We start from the raw sequence: 12421 nt of genomic DNA, 5'->3' as shown, positions 1-12421 counted from the left end.
ATTTTACTACGCTCTCTCTCTAGGTGTACGCAGCTTTTGAAGCAGGAAGTGACTATTTTGAAGGTAATTGTGGTGAACCGAAGGGTAGATGAACAAAGTGTCCAAGTACGCGAGTTGCGTACTCAACATTCTACAACAGGGATAAACTTTAGATAGGCCCTGTTGAATCCATCCCGAATGCGCTAATTCGGGATGGATTCAAGCAAAAGAGTGTGGGGTTTTTAATAAGCTTTCATTTTAATTTTTCTGCTCGTCCCTCTCTTCCACCCTTACTACCTCGTTCTCGGCAATGAGTCGAAGTACGTTACAGAGAAATGTGCTTGATGAACAAAAGGTCACGTGATGTGAATACTCTCTCTTTCTCTCTCTCTCTCTCGAGTTCTGCGATTGGCTGATTATTAGGGATGCTCAGTTTTTTTTGCGTTTTTGATTATTTATTAATATACTTGGGAGTTTAACGTGAAGTTCATTACATTTTGGTTGTTGTTCCCGTTTTCTTTCTCTGTTCAATCCGAATTGGAGTGAAGGACTGCATCTTTGAAAAACGATTGTTTTAACAGTGTGATTGCTGCACCAAAGTGAAATTAATAGCGTTGGAATATGTTTTCAGTGAGATGAGCTTGGTGGGCTGCAAGGATCGTACGGATGGTTTTCAGTGGGTTTGTGGAACGAGAGGGGACAATGCTCATGTTAAAAAGGTCTGAACGGAACGGTCGTGGTTCTTGGAGAGCAAGCTAAGAACGATTGAAATACTCTTCCTGACCTAATTTTGGGTTGTGAAGGTGCCTTGTGGATTTGTAGTGTTCAGTTGGGGGTGTGTTCCACGACCTGTGTGACTGCACGTCTTAATGCAGGGATGTTTTTGTTGTTCTGTGAGAGAGAAAGTTGTATGATTGGTGGTGTGGGTGTTGTTGAAATTGATGAGAGCAAGTTTGGTAAAAGGAAGTACAGCAGAGCTGACTGGGTGTTTGGGGTTGAACGAGGATCAGCAAAGTGTGTTTTTTATGGTTGTTGAAAATAGGTGTAAAGGAACTGTCTTAAATATCATTAAGACTTCAGTTTTTCCCGGTACTTCTGTAGCATCAGACTGCTCTAAGTTTAACGTCTCGCTTGACTTCAGCAATCTTTAACTGGCGCTGACACCAACAGAATTGAGGGCTGTTATCCATGATCAGTTTGACTCTTACCTCGCAGAATATGTGCAGGCGTAGTCATTGGGGCAGTAGCAACTTTGTCTTTCGTAATTAAGTATACATGACAGCAGACAAACAGTGGTTGAGGGCATTCCACTACTCAGGTAACTGTTTTGTTGGTGTTTAGTAGTGATTGTACGATTTGGTAGTTTGCAATATTAGCAGGAGCCCCCAGAAAGTTATTGCCGTTTTATTTTCTTCGTTATATTATTTAATTTCTCATTGCAACCGTTTTTGTCAGTTCAGGTGTGGCATGTGACCGTCTGTTTGTCATAACTTTGTATGGTGAAAAAGTAACGTATAAATCCAGTAAAGTCTTTAATTACAAATACTTCGTAGCTTTCGAAACAATCGTCTCTTTCTCAAGACGTGAGACGTGTGTAGGCACGTTATTCAGGCATTAAACTGGAGTTTATTGTCCCAGCAGGGGAACAATTAAACACCAGTTTAATCACTGATTTGATTACAACACATACTGATAGCAAATCAGCTTTATTACCGTGAAGCTGATTAGCTAAAAATTCACGTCACAGCAGAGAAGTTGACTTGAATTTCAGCACGCAGTCTTCAGTTAGCTGATCGCATTGTGAGGTGGTAACAGTTGAAACTTTCATATGTTCCATCTCTTCTCCTGTTGAGATAAAAACAGAAGTCCGAAGGTATTATTGAACAACAAAGGCAAGTTCGATGTAATTGTGGTGAATTTTATTCTGTATTAAGTTGTCAGCAAAGAATAGTATCATTAGTTAATTACGTATAAATATTGTAGTAGTATCCAATATTACCATCAGCAGCTGTTCAAAAATGTGTTGGCTTTTTAAAGTATTTTTGACGATTTCTCATTTTCATTAGCGTATTTATTTTGCGTCCTGAAGTGTATTTAACCACACTAAGAGGAACAGTTGTCATCTGGTGGTGAACTGCAGTCCAGTTGGCAGTCTTTTTCTGCTGGACCATTAAGTGTTTCTAGACTTCTTTGAATTAAAGCAACCAAGAAAGATTAGCTAAACAATGTACATCAATAATTATAACGAACTTAGCATTAGCATTAGTAGAGGCATATGATGCAAGAAAGCAAGCTTATTCAGCATCAGCCAAAAAAAAAAAAACACACCACTCCCATTTCACCTCTCCGTTCGTTCGAAATACCTTTCCAGTTGAGCTCTAAATTTGTTTAGGCTATCAACTTCAACAACAAGTGATGGAAGTCGGTTCCACCAACCAACCACCCGCTGGCCAAAGGCAAATTTCCGCACATCTATCCGACATCCGTCCTTCCTCAATTTGAATTTATGCCCTCTCAGGTGATTATTCTGAGCAAGAGGAAGAATCCCATTGGCATTGAGCATGCTCAAACCATTCAAAGCCTTATACACCTCTGTCAGATCACATCGCCGGTGCCTAGTCTCCAGACTCTGTAATTTGCAAAACTTAAGCCTTTCTTCGTAAGAGCAACCCTTTGTTCCATTCACTAATCTTGTTGCCCTTCCCTGTACCCGTTCCAGCAGCTCTACATCCTTCTTGAAATGAGGCCTCCGGACCTGTATACAGTACTCAAGATGTGGCCTAACCATTGCCTTATACAAGGGAATAATGACCTCCTTATCCCTGCTAGAAAAATTCCTGTATATCATTTACAAGACACCATGAGCTACTCTTGCAGCTCGTGAGCACTGCTCAGAGAACTTCGTATCTGCCTGCATAATTACCCCCAGGTCCTTTTCATTCTCTAGCACTGTCAGTGTAGTACCGCAGAGTTGATACGTTGCTCTGGGGTTACTGTTTTCCATATGTAGTACTTTACATTTGTCGATGTTAAACTTCATTTGCCACCTCTCAGCCCATCTGTTCAACCTTTCCAGATCCTGTTGCAGCAGCATAGCGTCAGTAGTGTCCTTAACAACCCTGCCAGCCTTTGTATCATCTGCAAACGTGGACATTAAACTTGATATCCCATCATCAATATCATTCATAAACACCGAAAACAACAACGGACCCAACACTGAACCCTGAGGAACTCCACTAATAACATTAGTCCACGTTGAGCAGTGTCCGTTGATTACCACTCTCTGTCTTCTGCCACTCAACCATCCCCTTATCCATAGCAGCAATTTGCCTCCAATGCCACACTGCTCCAATTTGTGCAGCAGTCTTCCATGTGCAACAGTATCAAAAGCCTTTCTAAGATCCAAGTATATAATATCAAAGTTATTCCCTGCATCCAGTTCTTTTGTGACTACATCATAGTATCCAATCAAATTGGTCAGGCAAGACCTGCCCTTAACAAAACCATGCTGCGTCTGAGCTATAACTGAATTCTTGTCTAGATGAACCTGCAGTGCTTCTTTAACCAGTGCCTCCATTAATTTTCCTGGAACAGAAGTTAAACTAACAGGTCTATAATTACTTGTGTCAGCCTTTGATCCTCCTTTGTGAATTGGGGTTACATTTGCACATCTCCAGTCTATGGGTACCTCCCCTGAGTCCAAAGAAGCTCTCCTAATTATGGCTAGGGATTTGCTTACTTCCTTTGCTGCCTCCTTTAATATAACTGGATAGATCCCATCCACCCCGGGTGCCTTTTTTATGTTTATCCTCAACAATCTCTCCTCCACTTTCCTCTCAGTTATTACAAAATCATCTAGCTCACTGGCAATGTTTACGTTACCTACGTCATTCTCCTTCCTGAATAACTCCTCATGCGTGAATGTAGATGCAAAATACTCGTTTAGATTGTTAGCCACCTGAGGAGGATCCTTAACTGTTGAACCATCAATATCCAGTGGACCAATCTGATTCATCCCTTTCCTTCTTGAGTTTACATAGGTAAAGAACTCTTTTCTGTTTTTCTTTGCATCCTTTGCCAAGGATTTTTCGTAGTCTGCCTTTACCTGCCTAATCTCCTTTGTGACTTGGTTACAGACCAACTTATATCTATCATAGGCTTCCATGTCACCCATTAATTTGTATGTATCCCATGCATTTTTCTTCTCTGCCACATGTCTCATTAGTTCATCTGACAACCATTTAGGCCTAAACTTTGAACAATATTTCTTAGTTGGTATGTAAAGATTTTAGGGAAAGTCTTCCACCGAATTATTAATGGAATTTTTTTTTATGGCAAATTAAACGGCATCAATTAGTACACAATGCTTCTAGTGGTGTTGCCACAGATGACCGAATTTTGGGTAAATAACTGATTTAACTTGTTCATTTGGGCTTGTGAATTTACGAAGCACTGAAAGAGTACGAAGAGAATAGAATGTAGCTGGAATATTGAGTAGTTTTTTAGTTTATCCTAAACTACAGAATAATTAGTATTAATAATACATTAGTGTTAATAATTCAAGTTTAACTATTATGATTTATAAAAACTATTTATACTTATAAGCCATAGAACCCTCTGTCTTGTATGCCCTCAACAACTCAATGAACTAACACATTGCGCTTCGTACAATGACGCAATTTGACCAGAGCTTCAAGGTGGAGGTCCGGACAAGGGAAATTCGACCATCTTTCAGTGGGCTTCAGACCGCTTACAACAGTACTTATGCGTGTATTCTATGGTCGACCTGCCTTTTCTCTGGATGAAAAACTCAACTTCCAACAGAAAGCCATGCAACCCAAGCTGAATAACTGAGTCACCTTAGAAGAAAAGGTGATTATAACCACTGCCTTACACGGAAGACATGTTTTAAGTAGTTTCGTGTATCAGTGCTTATATTTATCATTCTCGACGAACGACCTAGAAAAGGTTTAGGTTCGAATTCATCTAATGGCGAGAGGCTTTTAATAGCCTTTCTTCACATAGTAGCTCAGTCTTATTTTGAAACTCGTGGATAACCCTAATTTTAAAAATTAACAAGTGCTTAAGTTCACGGCCAACTACGATAAATTTCAATGTTATCATATTTCATAGAACCAAATGATGTCAATCAATGCATCACAAATCAATACCTTGCTGATATGATCAAAACGAGGACACAGATTACGAGTATCTCATTGATATTGGAGTTCTAAAAACACCAGGTTAATCAAAGGTTAACCTTTGATTAAACTTCGTGTAAATCAAAGGTTAATTTACACGAAGAATCTGTTGAGATTGGACAATAGCAACATCTCGTAAACATCAGTAGTGGTTGCTTTGATGAAGACAGTCTAAGTGCAAAGTAAGTTCTCAGTATTCACTGAAGGTTGTTTTCTATTACAAGTTGGACGGAGATATTGAGTAAAGTCCTGTTTTTATTTCCCCATCGTGTTATATAATTTAATTTTGCCACCGGCGTTTTCTAGCAGACTCTTCATGTAGAAACGCTGATATCTCTTACCCTCGTTGGTAGTACAGTTGGTGTGACGTGAGATTTTTATGAATCTTTTCACAACGTGGTAGAGGTAAGGTTTTAGGCGTTGATGCCAAAGTTTTACCATCTGGGAACTCGATTTTTTCATAAAGCAAATCGACAACAGAACCCACCCAACGTGCACTGTCTAAGTTGGGTGGGTTTTGCTTAAAATCCTACAACAGGAAATCTGTAATAATTTACTCTTCGTAGTCAGTTGTATTTTATTCCATTTCATAGCAAGTGTACATTCTCTGGAAGGCAGAAAACAACTTCTGTTTGGCGAAGTGTGGGAGGGAAAATATTCAATTTCTCTTTCAGGATGCACGCTCAAGTGTTTGACTAAATGGCATCTCGAGTGTGTAGCTCAGTCTACCGAAAACCTGAATGGTATCCACACTTAAATTTGCCTTTAGTAACTTCACTATTCATAGAAATGGGACCACCACTGACTGACTAAACTAACGGCACTCCCTCAAATTTTTGAACACTCAATACCGCACTTATCCAAAGTGGGCTTTTTGTTATCCCATACGGTTAGCCCAAATGCAAATGAGTGAAGGGTAAGGAGAAATAAGCCTAGGCAGTGATAAAGGCCAATGCGCAGATAAGTGAACTGAGAAGGTAACGTTGTGGTCCCTAGCTCGCCAGAATAACAGCACCGAAGACTAAGTAGCAGTATCGAAGACCAACTCAAATTCCTAAGAGACTCAGTGATGCCCTATCCTGACGTACACTACAGCCCATTGAGAAACGAAAGACCCTAACAAAAGATCCTGTTCAGTATCAGAAGTTTTTAATTCACATCAGTATTCACTTGTAAATTATAGGACTCTAAAGAAGGGTTAGGAATTATGAGGGACACTATAAGATATGTATATTTAAAAAAATGTGCAATTAAGATAAGGTTCAGTTGATAAAGGTAAAGAGGGAGATTCATATATGTAGAAAGTTTTCTTGAGTAACGTAAAGTAAGGTAGCAGTTTTGGAAGTGGGATAATTCAGAGATTTTAGATAGTAAGAAAAAATAGAAACCCCCCCACAGAAGAATGTTACACTTGTGAATCTAGCAGAAGGCTGCAAGAGCGCATCCATGTGTATGAGGAGATTACCCCAGCACTGCCAATTTTTGCTCGATCCGCTTTTGCTGAACATTGTTGGAATGAACAAGCATAAGCTTGAATTCCAAAAAAACGTTAGCAATTGACTGCCTCCCGTTTTCTTGAGTAGTAATTCATATTCCTACGGTGAGCCATAATTTCTATCGCAGTAAGAGTATGCGCATGGATTCTGCCATCTTAATCTCACCAGTACTCCTCACTAGTACTGGTGAGATTGAGCCAATTTTCTTGACCGGTGGTTCTAACCTGCTTTCAGACCAGTAAACATTGATGACAGGGTCACTCCTGTGACCTTGTCCAAGGATAAAAAACTGTTGGATACCTTTCGGTATCCAACAGTTTTTTTATCCTTGAGCTCGCTGACTTCGATTTTAAGAAAACAAATACCCTTCTACAGATATAGAATTAGTATACCATATGCAAGAGTCCTTTTTGGTCAAACTAGTTCAATGCACCAAAAAAAAAGTGGCGAAATGAGACTTGCCCATACATCTGTCGGCCTGATGTTTGGATTACATAAGGGATCCAGAAAGGCAGCCCATTGTTATTCGGTTAAACAGCCAAATTGCTACACTGCGTCTAAATAAAGCGATAAACAACACTGAGAGGATATCACAGGTATTTCGTGTTATCTTTATTGAAGCTTCCGAAAGCTCCTCACATATGCAAATGCATTTCCAAAGTGGGTCTCAGCAATTCTACCAGTTAGAGCCTGAATCTCTTAATCCACCAATTGATCATTAATGATTATTCTTAAAATTAAAATATTTTCACTCTTAATTTCTCAAATATTAATGCAATTTTTTTTCATCTTTAGATGATACGGCTGTTTCTAGTTTTCACTTGTTGGGCAGTAATTAGTTCCGTGTACTGCATACACAGTCTCCCTTCAATTGTGCAAACATCTACTGGTGCAGTAAAAGGGAAAGACATCGACGTACTTGGAAAAACAGTTCGAGCTTTTCTGGGCATTCCTTATGCAAATCCTCCTACAGGTGTACGAAGATTCAGGAATCCTGAACCAGTCACGCCCTGGGAAGATGTATATAATGCTGAATCTCTAAGACCACCTTGTTTCCAGACGAATCTTAAGGTTGTTCCTTGGACAGACACGAGACCAGCAAGCGAAGACTGTTTATATCTTAATCTTTGGGTTCCACAACCTGACATACAATGCAATGGCACCAAAACAATGGCAGTCATGATCTGGATACATGGTGGAGGGTTTTATGCAGGTTCTTCTTCTATGGATTTGTATGACGGAAGAATCATGTCAGCTTTTGGTAGTGTCATTATAGCCACAATGAACTACAGACTTGGGTCTTTCGGATTGTTGAGTTCTCACAGCGATGACGCTCCTGGAAACATGGCAATGTATGACCAATTTCTTGCCATTAAATGGATTGTAGATAACGCAGCGGCTTTTTCTGGAGACCCTTCTCTGATAACGATATTCGGTGAAAGTGTGGGTGCTGTCTCAACGGGCTTTCATCTTCTCTCACCACTCGTCAACGGATTGTTTCGAAGAATCATTTTACAGAGTGGGAGTCCTTATATGGGTTTCATTGTAACCGATAAGAATACAAGCATTTCGAAAAGCGATATCTTTGCTAAGATGTGTGGATGCAGCAGTGAAGAAAGTGATATGTTTAATAATGCAGAGACCGTCATTGCGTGTTTAAAAAATAAAGATCCTGCCGAATTGGTGAAGGTGGAATCAAAGAGCTTGGAAACTACTCTAGTTTATTTTACTGCCGAGTACGGTGATCAGTATCTACCTCAAAATCCTATCGAAGCTATAAATTCTGGGGCGTTTCCACCAGTTGAAATCTTTGTGGGAAACAATAAAGATGAAGGTACAGTTTTCCTCAATTACTTAATGCCAAACCTGTTCCCTAATAACAGCTCGCCAGTTTTCAATAAAGCACAAGGAGTCGAAGTGTCGCGCAATGTCCTCGGGGGTTTTCCAGCTCTACCGATTGAAGAAATAATAAGCTATTATTTTCAAGATGTCCACGAATCCGATTCACCGGCAGTTCTTAAAGCAGTGCAAAACTTAGTTGGTGATGTAACATTTGTTTGTCCAGCAGTATACTTCACTGAAGTCTTTGCGAAAAGCAATCCAGAGGCCTATTATTATTTTTATACCCATCGGCCCAGCAATACACCTTGGCCAGAGTGGTTGGGTGCGACACATTTTGAAGAAGTTCAATTCGTATTTGGATTGCCTATTAGGAAGTATCCATATTCCTACACCTCTTCGGAGAGGATGCTCTCTCAGGATATGATGAACAAATGGATTTCTTTTGCAAAAACAGGGTAAGTTATGAAAAATTTAATATTCAAAGAGACCAGAGTTTCTATTAACTTTAATCTTTATTCTACAGAAACTGTAACATTGTTTGTATCGGTGTGATCCACGCTGACCCAGCCGAATATTTGAGAATCGGACAACAGGATCTGTTAGTTTCTAATGGTCCTCGAAACAGTCATTTAGGGGGATATGGCAATGAGCTTATCTATAAGATAAGAGTTCACCTGCCTCTATCGTCATCAACGCTTTTCAATGGAAACCTTGGAAATAAGTCAAATTCATGAATTTTGTGAGATCCCTGTCATCGCGCGTCCAACAACTGTTAACCACTGAGCTAAAGGAAAAGATCATATTATGCCTGTATTAGGAACTTTAATATATTAATAGGAAGCTAAAAAACTTAGGTTCTAAACAATGTGAAAGATGCAATCAAAATTGCATTTTTTACATTGAAATGTGTTTCAAATTCATTTTCATATTCTGATTTTTTTTTTTTTTTTTTTCCCCAAAAATCCATCCTTAGAGACACATAAATGATCTGTATTCCTTCTTTCATTAACTGAATCGTACTCGTGGGTAGGTGGCAAAAAAGCAACACGATGTACTGAACAATTATCAAGAATTACCATCTTCCCAGTTGTTTGCGTTCCCTAAACGCATACAACCCATTCAGACCAATGAATATTATGAAGTCATTCTGATGCTTATGAAAAACAAATTATCCCTTGTAGTAGATAAACTGAGCATTTCGGAATGCACCTGTGCGTTCAATACCTGGTCATATAGTTCATGGAATTCGTACATTGAACTAATAGTATCTTATGTGCCAAAAGATCCCTTACAATGAATCCATTGGACTGTTTTTCACTACACGGATCCTAGAACAAAAGGACCAATACTGACTGCATTGAAAAAGATGGTTTCCGTTGGGGGGGATGCCCTATGTCTATCGGTGCTCTTTAGGAAGAATATACACATGACGAATATTGTCAGTTGATTTCTTTCTGCTAGGGGAGATTAACAGATTATTTGTTTCCTTCAGTGGAAACTAAAAAAGGTACATCGAAATGTACAACCCATCGTACCCAGTTAAAGATCGCGTACTCTACCAACTAGATCTTTCCTTAACCTGCGAGATGGCTTGGTGGATTTAAACGCGTAATGAATTTCGTACGGTGGATTCGTTTCGCTCAAAAATCAATTATTTTAAGGATAATCAATTCAGCAATATCAGCTTCCTTGGAGAAATCTTAAGCGTTATATCGATTTCCAATTCGTTGACCAATTTCACGTGCATGGTGCTTCAAGGAAACTCTAAAGCAGCTAAATATATTCACACTGGGTGTAGCAGCGTTTTTAAAGGCTGTTGGTATCTTTTACTAGAGGAAAAACTGACTTAGAGAAGGAGAGATGTGCAACCGTCACTCAAGGCTAACTTGACCACTATGAAAAAATCTTATCTTTAAATCTAGGTCTTCTGCACAGCGTGGCGTTTTTGTAAGGCAGAAGTATAGCTGAAAAAAAACTGTTAGACCCAATTTTGAACCACTTCAGTGTTTTTGTAACTTGTAAAAATGATTTTCCAGTTTCATATTATAATAACTGAATTTATTTTCTATTTAAGCATTAAGCCTCCATAGTTTATTAATAAACATAGCATTTGTGTTTTATTGATTGGTTTTTAACATTTCAGTAAACCGATGCTCGGAGAAAATGAATCTTGGCCTAAATACAGTCAAGCTGATCCTAGGCACGTAGAATTGAATACGAAACCCAACTTCATTGGAATTAGCCCTCGTCAAGAAGCGTGCAACTTCTTAAGGAAATATTTTGTTCCATCAAAGTGATCTCATTCAAATGCGATGGTCGATGGCTGCGTGGAAGAATCATGAATTTTGGCCATTCTTTATCTGATATACATAGATTATAATTTTAAATTACATTAATTTTGTTATAAACCTCCCATAACTGATATTAATCATGGGACAGCTCTAAAACATTGAACTGAAAAAATAAGATCCTTGGAAATTATTTTATGTAAGTTCATAAAGAACATACACAAATGCGATTAACTTTTTTATAATATATATTGCACGTATATCGGAAGACCACTTAAAATAAAAATTGTTGCAAACCTTGACTTCGTCATTATTTATAGGAATCTTTGTTTAATAGTATTTATTAGTGTTGGCCACAATTAGGAACCCACAAGCTGTTGCCACACCCGGTTTGGGAGAGGAGAGAAAATATTTTTGAAAATGGACTAAAGTCCCGAACGTAATTATCCAATTGACCTTTGAATTTCTTCAACTCTTGCCATCAATCTAAATCTCCTTCACCACCCAACTTTCCAATTTGTCGCCCCTAGTTCTTGGATCCTGTAAACCAGTTAATTTCATTTTACTGTCCCCTTTCAAAGGCATATAGATTGCAGTCGGGTTCCCAAAAGGTGTCTTGTTGTCAAGATCGGTAGTCCTCTACAATTGATGTCTTTCCTCCTACGGTTGCCCATTTACCGCCATGCGGGTTGCCTGTCTTTGAATCCTTGCAAAATAGTTTTTTTTAGGTGATGTGTTCATAAGTGGACTCGATAATCGATGAGGCATTATATTTCCCATCTCCAAGAAGGAACAAGTCAATGATATGACATTATGAGCTGGTTCATAATGCTCAGAACTCATAACCGCCTGTATTTTGGCTCCTAAATCTTTCTTCCCGTTTCTTTAATTCAATTGGGTAATCTGTTTAGGGTTTTCTATTCCAGAAGTGTAAAAGCGTGTATTTTGCTGCATTAAGGCATGGTTACCACCTTGCTGAGATTGCTGTAACTTCACATGATTTGAGAGCGATTAATTCAACTGAATTGTGTATATTAGGTTAAACATACCCACACATTCTTTGGTATGTTTCAGTACAGGTGACCATACAAAAAGCTCAAGTTGCAAATTTTTACTGGTGGAGTATTAGGCGGTTCGGATATAGGAATGGCAGCCAATTGATCCTTTGCTGCAGTTTTATTGAACTTGGCATACGATGGGAGCAAATGAATCTTTAGGTGGTATAGTCCGTGTGAGCTTCGCTGGAACATCTCCCTGCTATTTTGAGCGTAGATTGGTTTATTTGCATTCATAGAAGTCACCGCTATTTCTGCCCCCTGATACATGTTGAATTCTGCCTTAAATCTGATTTTTTTTTTCTTTCCACCTCTGGCATGCTCTAGAATAAACATGGTGCTCTCCTTGGCATTTAATGCATAATGATTTTGTAGATTAACATGTGGTTTCATAGTCCTTTGCACCACGGCGAGCTGATTCAAGAGCTCAATGACAGGCCATTTGTGAGTGTCCACATTTTTGGCACTTCAAGCCCCTTAACGGACTTGGGACATGGAGAGTTTTGATCTCATCAGGAGACTGGTGAATTAATGGTAAGGATGATATTTCTAGTGTGAAA

The 12421-nt window shown here is 39.0% G+C and overlaps 1 pseudogene; it reads left to right on the top strand.

Moving 5' to 3' along the window:
- Window positions 1–10815, top strand: part of LOC150075244 (acetylcholinesterase-1 pseudogene) — a 35485-nt pseudogene extending 24670 nt beyond the window's left edge.
- The last annotated feature ends 1606 nt before the right edge of the window (window positions 10816–12421 follow it).

This window comes from Mastigoproctus giganteus, chromosome 14 (genome assembly GCF_048544385.1).
Source record: "Mastigoproctus giganteus isolate SK-2022 chromosome 14, ASM4854438v1, whole genome shotgun sequence".
NCBI lineage: Eukaryota > Metazoa > Arthropoda > Arachnida > Uropygi > Thelyphonidae > Mastigoproctus > Mastigoproctus giganteus.
Note: the sequence above shows the minus strand (reverse complement) of the source record. Positions and strands in the feature narration are given on the sequence as shown.